We start from the raw sequence: 18241 nt of genomic DNA, 5'->3' as shown, positions 1-18241 counted from the left end.
TATCATTACTTTTGGATCAACCTAGTACATTTAATATGAAAGATTTTAGCTTTTTCTTTCTTTTTTTGGTTTTCTGCTTTAATTACTTCGCAAATTTGAAGGGAAGTTCATTTACAAACTGTAAATAGAGCTCCTCATTGTATTGCACAATGAGGACATCACTTCGAAAATCTGCTATGAATACAAAATGTATGGGAAATAAAATGTATGGGAGCGTTTAATGTAACATTTTTGGATATTTCTCGTTTTATTTTTAAAAATTTATTATGGCCATTTTACTCATTAGGTTAAGTACTTTCGATATCAGTTTAAAGTTTTTTGGTATCTGCAATAGTTACGGAATAATCGCTTGTGCACACTTAACGATTACACCCTGTATAGATAATGGGCTATCTAACACTGAAATAATTATTCAAATCGGACCAGTAGTTCCTGAGATTAGTGCATTCAGACGAACAAACTCTTAAGCTTTATAATATTAGTATAGATTTCATATTTGCAAACAAATAGGCATTTTGTATTATATATTTTTGGAAATATTTACTATTCTTAATTGAATTTAGTTTGTATAATAAATAAACTACTTTATGTGAATTCTAATGTAAATAAACTTCCGAGATTGCCAAGTGACTTAGATATCATAATGTTACTTTGAAAAACTTTCACAATTACCTACTTATAAAATTTTTTGTTGTTCCCCACACCATTTTATTCAGTAAAGAAATAAAGAATAGTCAAATAAGTCTTGTTTAATATTTTCAGATTATTTTTTTTTAATTCCTAATGAATTTTATTACTTTATTACATACATACAAGTAAAATTAATAATTTAATCCCAATACTAAAAACTTCATCAGAGCACATCTGTACAGCATCTGAAAAAAACATATTGTTGAAAAAAATTATTAAATCATCTATATTCCATATCAATACCTAGCATATTTAAAGAAAAATCACTTTAATTAATATGTCTCATTTTATAACATAACATACCACTATTCTCGATCAAATTTTATCAAAAGATTGCATAATAAAAATGAACAGCTAAATTTTAATTAATATCACTGTAACATTTATAATTTATATTGACAAAGTTGCGGTCGGCACGGAGATAAGGTCTCGAGATGATTCCTATAAAAAATATCGTAACAAATCAGACATTCGGCGGGTGCTTTTTTTTTTTCTTTTAAATGTTAAACGTCGGCCGCCATGTTTCATTGGAGGTGTCAGAAATAAGCCTTTACAGCGCTCAAAGGCGCTTACGTTGTTGGTTCGAGCTTCGGGGAATTCATCGACATTGAGATGGGTCATTTTGGAATAACAATGCGGCGGAATAGGGTTGGGAAACATTTATTTTTGTTTTTTTTTTTTATTATTTTGATGTTGATGTTGAAAACTTGAAATTAATAAATAATAAATATGTATGAAGTGCTGTTGTAATAGTTTTAAGTAGTTACTTTGAACGTATAACGTGAACGTTACAAAAAAACACGCAAAAAATTTAGAACTACTACCGCATTTTTGGATATTACTGTGCCTGTTTCAAAGTAGTTGCGGTTGATTAAAATTCTACATTTGTTAATTGAACAACCGGTAACAAATTCATAAACATTAGCGATTATTTGCCAAACTAATTTCCATATTTCTGCGGTCGCGTAAAATGAATCATCGTGCACCGGACATATTTCTTACGAACGCGTAACATTCATGAATGAAGTTAATTGTGTGGCTAATGAATAACATTGTTTTCGCTTTCGCACCGCTATTTATAGAAATTTGAACGAGTGCTACAATTATTCAGTTGTGCTATTTATAAAGTGATGAGTTAGTGTTTTATTGTGGCCCAATTTAATTTTCATCAAGCTGTGTTAGATGCTCTATGATTGGTTATAGGTATTAAGAAAAACATACCTATTAAGCTTGTTTCACTTACGAATACATATTCTAAAATTTTAGAGAACTACAGTGTTAGTGTTATCCAAAAAAAGTTACATAAAGCTTTTGTAAAATTACCGCATTCATTTGTATTTTTTTTTCTATACAATACAGGTGATAACGTTCACCAAGTATAAACATAACAATTATGTATTATAAATTAAATTAAGCCGAGAAATCTCGGCCAGCGGCAACCCTCATGCATAGGATCAGAGCGCGGGTTAACTTTTTTCTTATTTTCGAGACGCGGCAACACCTCGCGACAATGCGCGCGCCCTTGAAAACCACTATTGTTCATTTTAACCCGACGTCCCTCAGAACATTCTCTTAGTAATATTGTTACACCTTCGTCCGTTTTGGAGAGGAATTTCTATTAAATAATGATGTTCATGTAACATGTATGACATCAAGAATTGTTGTTGCTTCCGTAGCCACATGTGACCAAATTCCTATATTTCTAAATATATTTTATTTACAATTTTGAATTTTCCAGTACCATCATTTTTTTATAAGAGACACAATTTGAAGAAATACCAAGCCAAAATATAGAGACAGACCTATTTAAAACTAGTTTCAATAAAAATGTTTCGTTTATGTTTCTTTTTAAATATTTTTAAATTATATTTCATCACAAAGATACAATGCATATTAGGAATACTAGCTAGATGTGATAATGCAGACTAGGAATACAGCTAGCTATACTTTGGCTATATTTAAGATCAGCGAAATGAGATACAGCAAATTAAGCAAAGCATAACGTGAATCAAGATGGAATAATGTAATCGCTAAAGGAATAAATAGCAAAGCTCTCATTAGACTCGTGGGATGATATCCGTCCCACGCTTGTACCACGGGGCCGGGGGCGGTAACAGATGGCTCACTCTGATGCTTAGAGGGTCTAGTTATAGGTGGAGCATGTAGGATTTATGCTAGTGATACAGGGAATAGTCAGCTGGGCTTACGAAGTTATGATGCACAAAGCTTTTGGAGATGAACATATTTTGTCACACGAGCAGGGGTTAGTACTCATGCTCTTGCTAGTGCAGTCTTGGCCTTTTTTGCGTCTTTTAATTAATGAGAAAATAATTAGCTTATAGATGTATATTTCACATTTTAGACCATAATCTACTTTGTCAATTTCAGTCATAACGCTGAAGTGTTTTTGTGTGAAAGAGGAACATACTTACATTCATCTTGACAGACTTCGAATTATGCGTACCATACCAATACCATAATCATAACCATACCATATTTTTAAACGAATTTTCGTGGGAATATCAATCTCGAAGGCGCATGAGAACTAATCCACTACGGTATGAAAAACCAAAGGTGTTGTCGGGGACGCTATAACCCCATATTTTTGCCGTGACCAATCTGAAACTGACGGTAATGTGCGCCGAACACCATTTGATTATCACGCTCGATGTTATAACTTTTTGTTACAGTGATATATTTTTTTATATATTCAATGTTATTTCGACCTAAGAATTAACCCTGGCTACGTCTGTTATTTTACTTCATTCTATCTTAAGACACATAGTATTAACAGCGTAGATGAAACGTAGTACCATCCTAAAACTTTTCGAATTGTAACTATGATTCTATTAATATTTAATTCATCAAAACAAATGCATCTATCCTAATAAAAATGGACTTTGATCTTCTGTAGGTACATTTACAGAAACTGCCTCATAACATTTATGAATACAATAAATTCAAAGTATATTTTTTTACTCGAATATAGGTACAACTAACGTCCATCAATTTGATCCTGACAACAATAGTCCATTCGTTTTGTTGGCCATGATTTTTAGATTCTCGGCTTACGATTACAACCTATTGGAAGGCTCTTAAGATGGGACTGTGATATTTCATATAATTGAAATTTATTTATGGTTTAATGCTGTGTTGTAAATTCTGGTTTTAAGTTAATCCATGTCATAATATATTGGAACTTGAAAAAACATGTAATCCCTATAGAATTATTTGAGTAATCGATACTAATAAGATTTACTGTACGTATTGGAATTGTGCTTATTATATTTATATACAACTAGCGGTCCGCCCCGGCTTCGCCTGTGGTACATATTTACGTTTTCTCTATATAAGAACCATCCTCGTACTTCAAGGAATATAATAAAAAAAGAATTATCGAAATCGGTTCAGCCGTTCTCGAGTTATGCGCTTACCAACACATTTTGCGATTCATTTTTATATTAGGTATAAGATTCTGCTCAATATTACGATAAGAGGCTTATACAGTGCGTTATTATCAAATTATTATTCAAACTTAAAAACAATTTTCAAGTGTGAATTATGAGCACGGAAATTTTAAAAACAGCATCATGCGCTGAGCTGATTAAAGAACACGATTCAGATTCATCAGTCAAGTAAACAAATCATATCTTATATATATTATGTAAGGAAAGTGTAAGAAAACGCAAACATCGCTAAATAAATAGGCAAACAGCATACAGTCACGGTCCCCGAGAGTTTGGTGCTGCTCCGAAGGCTGAAGATAAATATAGCCGAAATGGAGTGTCCACATCGATCCTGGCTTACGTCACAGCCTTACGACAGCGTACAAGCGTGCTCGTAAGAATCGCTCACGTATGTTTACAAGTCGACGACCCCAACATAAAATACTAAGAACGTATTGTTTTAAGTTTAACAGTTTACGATCTAGGGCGTTACCCCTCTAAATCGAGGTATTTATTGTAAAACAATACATTGTTTGCCGAGTAAACATAAAACACGGTATCACATTCCATTCGGATTTCCTTACGAATTCTACGCAAATGTTGTTACTCATGTTCCGAAACCGTTCCCGACCGTAAATACGCCGCGTAATGCAAGTTGCTGCGTTTCTATTGAATGTAATTAACGCATTCGAATAACAAGGTGTCGGTAATTGCGAAGTTGAGTACACGTATTTAATTCAAACGCTAATCATAAAATGCTGGTTTTATATTCTACCATGAACTTTGTACAATTCAAATGCAGTTCGACTGCAATAAGATAAAACTGTCGTTACTTTAAATGCCTATAGTAATCCAAGTAAAGGAGTTAACTTATCTAACGATTTAATTTGTAATTGTTATATTTGGTACATAAAGATTAGGCTCGGCAAAACAAAGAATAACTTTGAAAACAAGAATACAGCATTAATACCAATTACATTATGTCGTTAAAATAACATCGCTGTTATAGGAACCGGCGATATCTAGAAAGTCGTGTATCGTTGAAATGATTTCCAACAGTTAACTAAATTCCGTTCAAATAATGAATATTAATGTTCAATCTAAATACAAAGCATGCAAGATTAGAGCCTCGGGAATGTGGGTGTGCCCCATTGTCACAAGAATTTAACTGAGATTGTATAATCGCTAATGAAACAATCGAATATTGGTTTTACTTATTTGTGATATACTGATCAAGCAGATTTGGACTACATGGTCTTGATCGTAGAGGTGACTTTCCATTGAGATAAGTTTAATGGCCTAAATAGACAAATGTAGGTACTGAAGTTGCTAAAGTATAAAATAACGTTGAACAGTATAAAATTAATATTTATAACGTCGAATTTCGAAATTAATAATATTAAAAAAAAATTATCTTAATCTAATTGGACTTATTATTCCACTAGGAAAGGTATCAGTAGTAAAAATATTATTCCTAGTAGAGTGTCGAATAACACGCATCAAAGCCTATAAAGATTTAATATTATTTTTCCACATGCGCTCCAATCACTTTCCGAACCCTAACAAAACAGATCTTAAAAGCTTAACATCTGACGATTTACTAGCGAACCCCTATAAAAACACCTATAGATATTTGAGAAGTTTATTCAACTGCAAGGCGAGGTATAAATTTTCGGATTATCTGAGCATCTTGCGTGATCGTCGCATCTTTTGTAGCAACGACTGACTTTTGTTGACGATAACGGTTGCCTTCACTGGCTGTGTTCACGTACTTAATGTAATATCATATACCTGCATCAGATAGCAAACCAGTGTTTTATCTTGTCTATCGCTAGCAATTTTGTAAGTTCCAACTGCCGGTGCTTGTGCTGTGTAATTGCTACGACATTTTTGTATGATTACGTTCTATCCTTCCAAGAGAAGATAAAATTTGACTACTTTAAGACCTAGCGCGCACGAGCAACTTTGTCTCCGCAACTATTTTGTCTCTCCACCCATGGGCTAGTATGAAAGTGCGCGCACGTAGCAACTCCCCATACAATTGATGGGAGAGACAAAATAGTTGCGGAGACAAAGTTGCTCGTGCGCGCTGGCTCTAATAATGATATGTCAGTGTTTTATGCACTTCTAGTTAGAATTTCAATAAATAATTTTATTAATTCTACTTATCTGAATATACCATTAACTACGTTTTATTTTACAAAAATACAAGATGCCAGATGTAAATATATTATTTAGATTGAATCTATAATATGTGCGTGCAGGGAATGGCAAGCAGTTTTTGCGCACGAATCCCGAGCCTCTGATATTGCCTGTAATTTGTACGTACGTGAGAAGAGCTATTACCTTCCTAATTGCAACTCGCACTCGCATTACAACCGATAATTTTCCTCGCGAAATATTCCCAAGTATCGATATTCACCGCTTTTACTGCTGCAGTGCTCTTTGTTAGAACTCCATTAGAAATAGCATGCGAGTTCCTGATAAATTATGGCAATATTTTATGATTATCTGTATACCCTATTAGGTGTACAGTGACGGTAAGTTATGGGTGTGCTTATAAGGCAATAAAGCGCGGTAATCGCATCGGATTCTCTCTGAATGGCGAATGTCGAGGCGTGCTCGGAGTTTGGTTTAACTGGACGGGTACACGTCTTTTTTGTTGTTCGGGCGTTGCGAACGAAATTATGCCTCGTTCGGCGCCGAACGGCCGCATCCACTCCTCTTTTTGTTTCGCCCGCGTCGGATTTTATTATTTTTATTTAACACCTGCGTCCAGTAATCTGTATTCGACGATCTCCCGAACGCTTAACTCTTTTTGGGCGTGTTTTTCATGTCAGGATCGGATTTATAGCGTTGGAGTTTTGTTCGCCCGAAATTGTCATTTAATTTTCTCCGCTGCACCGTTGACAATCGATTATGATTGGCCTTGATTAAATGCCCGTCCGAGCTGAGATAATTTTGTTTAGGTCCGTTTTTTCAATGCTTGGATAAAACTTATCCGTCCAATAAAGTATTACACGATAATATTAAAATGTCACGTAAACTGTCAAATACGGACAATTAGAATACGTTTTTAAAATGGTAGTTTTATACATTATTCGACGAATAAGTTTTATCCAAGCATTGAAAAATCGGCCCTTAGAAATGTATTTTGTTTTTATTAGAGGATAGTTAAATCTAACAATTTGACATTTGATTGAAACTTGTTTTCGAAGATTTATGCGTAATAAATGCGCAATAACTTTATTAATTAATGTGATACCTATTATGTTAGCATTTATGTATGTCGACTGGTTTAATCAAATTTATGGCCAATATACAATGAGTTACTCCCGAGGTTTGTAAGTTCAATGTAACTACAAAAGTCTTTATTTAGCATTTAAATTATAACAACAAAATCGTAGTACGTTGGTACATAGTACGTAAGGTCAGCAAAAAGCTATACACAAAGCTTTTTGCTGACCTGAATAGTTTACCTTATTGATAACTCGTTATTGTATAGCGTGTATATTTATAATACACGTTTGTCATCACTCCCATTTAATACTATTTAAGTAATTAAAGAATTACATAAATACGTCTTTATACATAATGATAGTAAGGGAGGCGTCACTTAGAAGTAATTTGCCATCGCCCATCGGCTCGTGCACGACCGGCGCCGGCGCAGGCGACCTTGTTATCGCGGGGCACGCCACACTCGCGAAAACAAGCTATGGATAATTAATTATAAGGTTTGTAGTTTAGTGAGGAGATGACAGATAAAAAGTTTCGTTGGCGCGGCGTGGTGTGGCTTGTCTTTTTAATTTTTAATGGCCTATTTTTATGTGTAACTACGTGATATGAGATTATGTTTGGTTGTTGTATTACGCTATCGAGTTAATTAACAAGGAATATTTACTTGGTATAAGAGATTCGTAGTATAAATTTGATCTAAATAAGCAGTAGGTATACATACCTGACTTTAACTAGCTTCATCGTAACTTTTGATGAATATACTGCATTCAGTTAATATCTTAGAGATACCTTGTTCTTAATTAAAAGGTTAACGACTATTATACTATAAGTATTGAAAATTAATTGACCTATGATAAAATGTATTTATTTAGAGCAATAAATATTAAAATAACACTGCAAATAATACTTTGGACTACACTTTTACTTTTCGTTAAACATTTTATACCTAGTTTAACTTAATAAGCATACATATTTTACATAATAACTTTGAAGTGTAGAAAAAGGTCTCGCAACCATTTCCTAAAATAGACATTATCTATTACGCTACCAGATTGATAGAATACTTCACGATAAGGTTAGTACGGCTAATGAGTAAATATTTCCTATCTAAAGACATGAAAATGGCGATTTTTCTCGTAATCTCGCCCTCAATGCTTATCTCGGTACTGAGTTAATTAAATATTGTAATGTAGTATTATTCTAGACCACGATGATTACGTGACTTTAGATAGATAGGTGAGCTTTTTTGTGTTAGATGTAGGCTTTCTAGGTTAGTAGGTACCTACCTACATATTGTGACTGTTACCTTGGACAGATTTTTTTTTTTTTTTTTTTTTTTTTTATGGTGTTTCTCAATGTTAGCCAGAAGGGCTACTACATTTTAACGCGGACGCGGGGGTGAACTGAAGGTTCACCCTGGTAGCGACATGCACAAGGGCGTCCCCCCTTGACGGGGACCACGAACCTCGGCTTGAGCTGTCGCTTGAGTGGAGGAGGCCAAAAGGGCCCTAATCGGACGGGTTTGGACAGATGGTTTTAGGTTTATCTATACCAGAGTTTCTGTATTGCACTTGGTAAATAGTGTAAGGGATTTTTTATATTTGTTACATACAGAGAACAATGATTCCTTATAGTCTGTAATATAAAAGGCTATGTAGTTACAAGACGCTATATTGTTTTAAATATCTTAAGTTTGTTCTCTAGTCTAGAAAAAACGTTTAAAATATGACTTTTATACCTGATGATGACATTTAGAGATAATTTGTATCTGTATATATTATGTATTTTTATATACATGCTTATTTTTTGCCAAGGAAGAATAAATCGCTTCGACATAACGATTTTGTTTTCTCATGCAAGTATAAAATAGTAAATACACAGACATGAAATAACTTTGATATAACTCTTGGGAGTCTTGTTATATTATTAGGTACTGTAAACATATACGTAAGCGCTTAAATTTTGATATAATTACAGTGATTTAGTGTTAAATGGTCATTATAACTAACAACCATAGAAAATGGGTCTCATAGGTAAGAGAATCAGTTTTCTAATTTATGTTTTGGATCTTATAACACTGGATATTTGCTGCAAAAGTTACGACATCTTTACTTTGGATGACTTGCTTTAACAATAATTACCAACTAGCATCTACATGCCAATTATAACTTAGATTTTATTTTACTGTATGTCCATTAATAGGCTTCTTTTACGTATGTATATAATTTTTATTTTAAAAACATAGATTTACGTATTCTTCAGATTCTCTGTAATAAACACAAACATTTTCAAATCACTCCATATACGAACCATTCTTATTTCTCATGACTATCATTTTTTATATAAGAATAACAACACGAAATGATATTTAAAAATGAGAACGACCGGACGGATTAAGATAAACGCTCGGCTACTGTTAAATTACAAAATGACAGACGCCTGCGCCGGCGCAGGGTTTCAATGCCCTAATGTATGGGTGCACAATACGAGCCACATAAATTGATCCAATGATAGATTCCATTTGGCTGATTGTAGTCATTATTTCGAATGAGAATCATCTACCGAATGCTTTTAGTAACAATGTAGTTTTATAATAGAGTTACACTAATGTGGGATATCGATTTTCGTGAAAGCTTCAAGATTAAGTGTTGTGTTTGGGAACCCTTTGGGCGATCTTTTTTGTTATTGAGGTGTCGACTAATACAAGAATTTAAGATCTATTACATTATTTTTAATTTTTAGATGAATAATAATTCCAAGTACTTACAGTCAATACCAAGTGCCTACTCAAAAGTCAAATGTGTGTGAGGATAATAAATATTCTTTAATTTATATGCAAGAAAACGGTTGCATTTTAAATTAATTGGATGTTCGGAAACAAATAAATACCGATGACACTGTTTTTTAGTCGATTGAATTAACGAACTTGTCGACGTAATAAATAAACAGAGTTTTTAAGGAACATTTTTTTAATTAAAACGCTACATCGTATATTACTATGCGTCATTTACATAAATCAGCTCGATTAACATCGAATTGCGGAGATGTATCAATATTGAACGCAATACAAATGGTATAAATATGCAATCATGCACAAAAAGACGGGTAAATAGCTCGCAATAGATGTACAAGTAACAATAAAGTTTTTACAGAAAGCAACGATTCCGTACGGATCAACGACATTACCATCGCGTTATGGTCACAAACCGCGCCGCATCTACCTGTGTCCGTACCCAGCATAATTGGTATTCTGATCCCGTATCGAATTATAAAATAAAATCACAGACTAAAAAAACGCACCTCGTGGCGCCTGCCCGGACCTTCGCCGTAATATTTATCTACCCGCATCCTTATGGCGCAAGAAATAAAGCCTATATCCAAGTTCGGAGGACCCAGCGATTTATGGAGCTTATAAATCAAATCAGTCGTAAGAACGTGTGTGTTTTTACACTAATATAGATGATTAAGAAAACGGATGGTAGGTAGGTATGGCGCATTATGAAAATGGCCAAAGTTTAGTGATATTGATTGCTTGGTTTTGGGTTAATTGCGTTTTTAGGTTTCTGTTAATGAGGTTCGAATGGTTTATGCTATTTTTAACTATTTGTAGGTGGGATTTAAAGCGTATTTTTATCTGGAGTGTGTGAAGATAAGATAACGTATTTTCGTAATACTTAATGTGAGCAGTTTTAATTGATGATAAAAACAATAATATTCGAATGATTTGTTTCCGTGAACTTACTAACTTCATCTTTTCTTCTAACTTCACCTTTTATGTCAAATCAAATCTAATACGAACTTTGTTAACTTTTGCATATAATATAGTAATTCTTGATATACACTATATACCTACTTACATTACACATACAAGCAATTCACAGCGGCACAACACACACGGCAGTTATAATTCGAGCGGCTAATTAGAACTTAAAAATTCCTCTGAAGCGGCAATTTTGGAAAATATTCGGCCAAAGTAACCCAAAATGCTTTAATTGCGCTTCTGGGTAAAATTCAAATTATTCAAGTGCACTGCTATGCCGCTCTCGGGTCAGAATTCACTTATCTGAAGAATGTATGCTAATTGGCTTCCGTCTGATAAAAATGGCTTCAGAATTTCTTTGAATAAAAATATTATGTGTAGCTAGATGTGGTAGCTCTGTGGTGTGTGTAATTTCTCTCTTATCATATAGATCAACTCTATGTACCTATTATAAAACTTACATTATTTATCAATTACATTCTTGCATTATTACCTGGTTGTAACCTTCAGCTTTGCTTTGCAGCAATAATGTCTGTTTCGATTCACTGTGCTTTTGCGGAAATTGGAAATAATTTTACAAGTGCATAAGTTTCGCTAAGCTTTTCACTAGATGGCGTTTGTTTACTGTCTGAGATTATATTATTATTTATTTGTAATATCGATGAAACAATTTAAACATATAGGTAGAAACATATTATGTTTAAATTAACCTTTGTATCATTTCCCATTGCGTGTTACATAATTTTAGTAGTTTTTTTTAAGTTTAAACGATTTGTAATCATTAATGCTAATAAGTGCTAATTGCGATCCTTTACTGGATAATCTGATGAGAATCCGGATATGAGGTGCGTTTCTTGAATTTTTATATAATCCCTTTTTAACCTTATTAGTAGTTTGAATTGTTTTCGGAAACGTGTCACTTTTATTAAAACTACTAATTTGACTTGTTAGTGATGTCGCGCCTAAAGGCAGGATATAGGGCATTAATTAATAATTTCTGTGAGTTTTTGTTTCCTTTTAATATCACTAGAAGTTTTAAAATTGGGTTTAAGGAGCGCTTTGATTTTATTTGTTTTAATTAAATTCCAGATGTGGCATGTAATCGTACCATTTATAAGGAGGATCTTAAGACGATCTCATAAAGTTGTTTATACACGGAGCGTATGATAGAAAAGTAGATCTGAATGCTATTAATAGATAACAAGAGAGTGATTATATTTTTTATAAAGTTTAAAATAATCTCGTACCAATAATAGCTGGAGACGAATATTTAAGATAAAAATAAATGAATACAAATACAATGTCATCGTCATATATCTACATACAGATGGAGCGGTTATTGTACAAATTGAATAGCTTTTGATTGACGGGTTTCGTTGGATCTCTTCAGATGGTACTTACATAGTATAAAGAGAACAAGTAAGTTATCTTCGGACAAAGGTACATCGCGCCGTTTGTATGAACGCGGAGCGCTTGGCTTAGCCGGTAGCCCCCCGTTCATGTACGTACGCAAGCTTGACGCACACACACAACGACGCTCTGTTCCTTTTCATGGACAGTTCTCGTGAGGGCCGCGCCATTGCTGCGATCGGTTCGTGTTTTTTTATACAATTATTTAAAATATCAATGTGACAAGTGACAACCCTGCGCTTCGCGAGTTTAGGTACCGTGCGCTCCTAAACGCAGAGAGTCGGCCTACTTGTTCTCTTTATACTATGGTATCTACGTGGGTTGCTAATGCTTTTCGAGAATACAATGCTATTGATATTAATGCGTTATTGATATCAATGGTGTGGTTCTATAGATTGTGGACTGGATTTCAAGCAGGTGTCCATTTTGTATTGATGGTATGACGTAGTTTCCGAGATCGGATTAACCTCTAACATTACTTGGAACTGGATTTTAAAATTACAATCAGTCCCTTCATGTTAAGGAGTAGGTACAATTTTTAGTTCTATTCCTGTTAAATGATAGTCACAAGTTTCAATAACTCATTAGCTAATACATTTACATCGTGTATTTAATAAGGCAAATTAATATATAGGTAGGTAATAAATCAAAAAGTTTTAAGTCATTATAAAATACAAAAAAGCTTTCCAAACAGCCAAACCAACCATCCCAATCCCTCAATTTTTTTTTCATTTTTTTTTATTTATACCCACATTTGTCTAATAACGTGAAATATTGCCGTGTCGCGTTCGAGAGGATTATTATTCAGAACACATTGGTATGCATAAATCAGATTAGTGGATACAGCCATCGACATTACTTGCGTGGTGAATGGCATTCGATACGGGACTATTACTGGGCTCTGTGGGGTCATAATTTGTCTCTAAGAAGCTTAGCTGAAGCCGCTAAGCGTTGTAATGTTGTGTTGTATAATGTATGTGCTTATCAAACGTGTTATAGGCTAGTGTATGTATTGAAAATTAAATAGCACATGTATATGGTTAAAAAAATATATAGAATTTTTGGTTTAGGTTGTTTAATAATAAAAAAAAGTTTTCTCTATAGGTTGATTAGATTTTTGCTAACATGCTCGTGAAAATACTGTTTACAAAATAATATGCACGTTTTTTGCATCTTGCATCTTATACCTTTTTGTATCTTCTTATATATAAAAATGAATCGCAAAATGTGTTGGTAAGCGCATAACTCGAGAACGGCTGAACCGATTTCGATAATTCTTTTTTTATTATATTCCTTGAAGTACGAGGATGGTTCTTATGTAGAGAAAACGTAAACATGTACCACGGGCGAAGCCGGGGCGGACCGCTAGTTAATCTTAATTATGTTTGAACGATAACCAGAGCTGAGAGCGATAATATCAATTTGTGAGGTATTAAAAAATATAAAAGGAAAGGAAATTAATTACAATAATTGTAATAATTATTCGCTTATGTAATATGCTTTCAGCGCAGCTCTTTCGCAAGTAATTCAATGTCGTGCCCATAATATTTGATAGTAAAAGTTGATTGATTCGATATTCGTGAGCTCTGGATTATGACGATACTATCTTTCCGCCCGCGGATTTGCCCGCGTCTTCAGAGAAAACCCGCATACGCATAGTTCCCCTTCCCGTGGGATTTCAGGGATAAAACCTATCCTATGTGTTAATCCAAGTTACCCTCTATATGTGTGCTAAATTTCATTGTAATCGGTTCAGTAGTATTTGCGTGAAAGACTAACAAACAAACACATACACATACATCCATCCTCACTAACTTTCGCATTTATAATATGTATTAAGTAGGATAGGATAGGATTTCCTGTGTAGAGAGGAGAGTGAATTTGTTCGGATTTATTGACCTCTAAATGGTTGTTGTCGTGTGTGTGGTGTCAAAATAGGTGGGTGTTTATGGTGTCGTAACTTCGTCTATAAATTTTGTATGTTCTTTGAAATGTCTCTATTCATGATACCTATGAATAAGTGAAGATTTTGATTTGGTTAAAATGCACCTACATGTTATAACAATAAACATTATATTTCAATACCTTCTAGATAATTGGATGTAATTTCAGAATTATTGCGTTCTTTGTGTGACACATATCTATTCAGCATTTTATAATATTGACTAGCTTTTCGCCCGCGTTTTCAAACGAAAACCCACATAGTGACCGTTCCCGTGGGATTTCCGGGATAAAACCTATCTTATGTGTTAATCCAAATTACCCTCTATATGTGTGCTAAATTTCATTATAATCGGTTCAGTAGTTTATGCGTGAAAACCATACATACATACAAACCTTTCCTCTTAATAATATTAGTATAGACTATAATACAAATTAGGTATCTAAATTTAAACTTAAGTGTACGTTCTTTTCTGTTTAAAATTTACTATACCTATAACAAAACTAAATAAAATAAATCCATACTAATATTATAAATGCGAAAGTAACTCTGTCTGTCTGTCTGTCTGTTACTCAATCACGCCTAAACTACTGAACCAATTTGCATGAAATTTGGTATGGAGATATTTTGATACCCGAGAAAGGACATAGGCTACTTTTTATTGCGAAATATGTACCACGGGCGAAGCCGGGGCGGACGCGGCTAGTAATAAATAAAAAGCCCATTTATTCTGAACTAAAAACTATACACTAAACAATTATAAAATATCACGTAGTTCAGTGTGCCGTTTGGCATACTCCTCCTCCAACATCTTCCACTGGGTTCTGTCCCTCGCTACTCTTCTCCAGTGTGGACCCGCTGTCAGTTTTAGGTCATCCTCCCATCTTGTTTGCTGACAAAACTAGTATACGATAAATAACATACGCGCGTAATTTAACGTTAACTTTTGGAAGGTGATTAAATTGCTTTAAAAATCTATTTATATTTAGATTCTAGTTGAGATTAAGATCAAAGTCAGACCGTTGAAAGGACAGACATGCGAATCGAGTTTTATATAAGGGAGATTAATTGCTTATTGTTGTTTTGTATTATTCATGTGCTTTTATATAAACTGTAGGTAATTAAAAGTTGAATTACACCAGTAGAAGTGTTAAGTGCTACTGTAGCTTTAAATATTTCCTTGAAGTTTATCTTCAAAGTATGCTTATTTTAATGTTTAGTGAGGCGCTTGGTGTTTCGATAATTCGGAAAAAAGTGTTTGATGATTTCTGTTAAAAAAATTTGTGGGTATGTTACCAGTGGCTTAGTTTCTATTGCAAACCAAATAATTATTGAATCGATCATTTTTATTGTTTCCCAGTTCATTTTAATAACATCTACCTATACCTAACATATTCCACTATCCAAAGAGAATTCTTCAATTCCACACTGTTGTGTTTGAATAGACCACAATCATCAGTGAGAGGATCCCAAACTAGTTTGAAGTTGTATTATAAACAATCCATCTTGCAGTCAATCTTCATTTGTATGTCCGTCAGTCACAATGAGTGACGCGAGGCGCCAGCAAGGATTAGTGAGGATATCACTACTTAACTGGTTTGTTTGTATGTTTGTGTTTGCTATGTGAGGGTGGGTATTTTTAGAGGTCTATGGATTAAAAAATGGATATGTTCTTCGGTTTAAAGAATTTCTTCTTTGGGTAATTTTGACCGTTTCTTGATTTAGTCGTCGTCGCCTATTTTAGTTAGATCTGAAAAGGGTAGTAAATACAAGTAGAAATAAAAAATTGATTCATTGATTCAAATTGGGGAATAATGCCTATATAGTTATCAAATTGTACATAGCGTTATGGTTATGGTACATATAAATCGCCAAAGACAATAGATTTCAAATTATCAATGAAACGCACACTAAATAACAATGAACGTTCGATAAAGCCATCATACCGTCTATATTTCGTAATATATTCATGATAAAGGTGCAGTCTAATTTGAGTCTGTTAAAAATGTCTAAATCACGAATTTTATTGCCAAGTCACAGACCCGATGGTCGGAATGAAAGTTTACGTGGGCGTAACGTCCACTCTAAACAAACCGTGGACACCTTATAAATTAAAAATGTAAATGTACACTGAGCGACACAAGTACCGTAGTGGACGTTGGAATTATTTATGATGCAAGTTGGTGGTTGTTTGCGGGTTAATGATGTCAAAGTGCATTTAATATGAAGCTTAAAAAGTGCCTACAGAAAAAAACATAGATATAAAATGCGAAAGTCCGTCTAGTCGAAATTTAACTAAAATATGGAAGAAATAGGAATGTAATTTTCTGGCCCGAGTAACAACTTCAAAAACATTAGAGATATTTGCAGCAGAGTTTATCTTTAAATGCTTGATAAATGCCGTCTTATTAAATTTGAAATTTATTTATTAGGCGCATGGATTCACATCGCATTAATACATCCCGCATCCGGTAAGTTCTCTGGATTTCGCGGAATGTTTATAATAAGTTCCGTTAGTCCCCTTTATACTGGCTGGACCGCTTCGGTGAATTTATTCTAATTAGTCAAGTATGACTAGTGATAAAAGCGAAATTTATGAACACTTTCAATGTACATATGTATGTATTACATATATTATATTAATCTTAATAAGTAGGTATCTAAAGAAATAAATTGATAAAGTATAACAATGTCAACAACTACGATATAGTAATTCGTGACACTCGATTTGGTAAATTACACTTTGTCCAAATTCACGTCCTTATAAGAAAAAAAGGCAACCTCTGATAACATCTTGCATTTATCCTAGGTGTTTATCTTCCTGTTAGCTCATAATGTTATCTAATAACTAAATTATGAAAAAATATTATACAATTCTAACCATAACATTACACCACGAAATTTAAAAGCTCAATCGGTTCCCAGACCACGAACACGTATTAAAATGAAGCCTGAACACGAAGGGTCGTTGTATTTTTCCTCTATTCACTTTTTCATCCGAGAGTACATTGGCTACGGTTAAATAATGATTTCCCGTCTAGCGGCTCACAAAGGGTCTCATTACAGAACCGAACCCGGGTCGAATCCTTTCGTTAGAGGACCATTGTGCACTGTGGTTAGAAAAAATTCGGCTTATTTATCACCTCTATACATCGTTAAGAGAGGTGACATACGTGAGTTTGGAGTTTAAAGATGAAGGCTTTATGTCTGCTATTAATCACGGCTTTAATATTTTGGTTTGGAAATTTTTAAGTTTGGTCTTTAAGATTGATATATGCGGAAGCATTTGGTTTAACATTTATTATATACGTTCACAAAAACTACAAGTGTGTTTTGAAAATTAACCTCATCCACCCATGTCGGAATTAGTTTTTCAAGCATTTTGAAACTCCTTACGTAATTTAGTATTATTTTTATTTATTTATATTTATTTTGAAACTCCTTACGTATTTACGTAATCTTGGCCCAGAGAAAAGTGCAAGACTCTATAGTCTATATTACCTATGTAAATACACCACATAATACCCAATTGTTGTTTGCAAATCATCAATACTGCGACAATTGAGCCGAGGCGAGCTCTAATCAAAGTGACACACATTGTTCCAAATATTTGCTTTGCAATTGTCAGTGCTTTGCGGTGATCTCATCCTTTTGTTTCTATGGTTTATATTTTAATAGCTTGTTGTTCATAGCTTACGGCCGAAATTAATATTCAATCCAATCTAATATCTGCAGATTTTCGATCGAAAATGTGAT

The 18241-nt window shown here is 33.8% G+C and overlaps 1 protein-coding gene across 2 annotated transcripts in view; it reads left to right on the top strand.

Moving 5' to 3' along the window:
- LOC123698257 (bone morphogenetic protein receptor type-1B) overlaps window positions 1-18241 on the top strand; it is a 105780-nt gene that overhangs the window by 2265 nt on the left and 85274 nt on the right. The window lies entirely within an intron of this gene.

The sequence above is a fragment of the Colias croceus genome, chromosome 15 (genome assembly GCF_905220415.1).
Source record: "Colias croceus chromosome 15, ilColCroc2.1".
Taxonomy (NCBI): Eukaryota; Metazoa; Arthropoda; class Insecta; order Lepidoptera; family Pieridae; genus Colias; species Colias croceus.
Note: the sequence above shows the minus strand (reverse complement) of the source record. Positions and strands in the feature narration are given on the sequence as shown.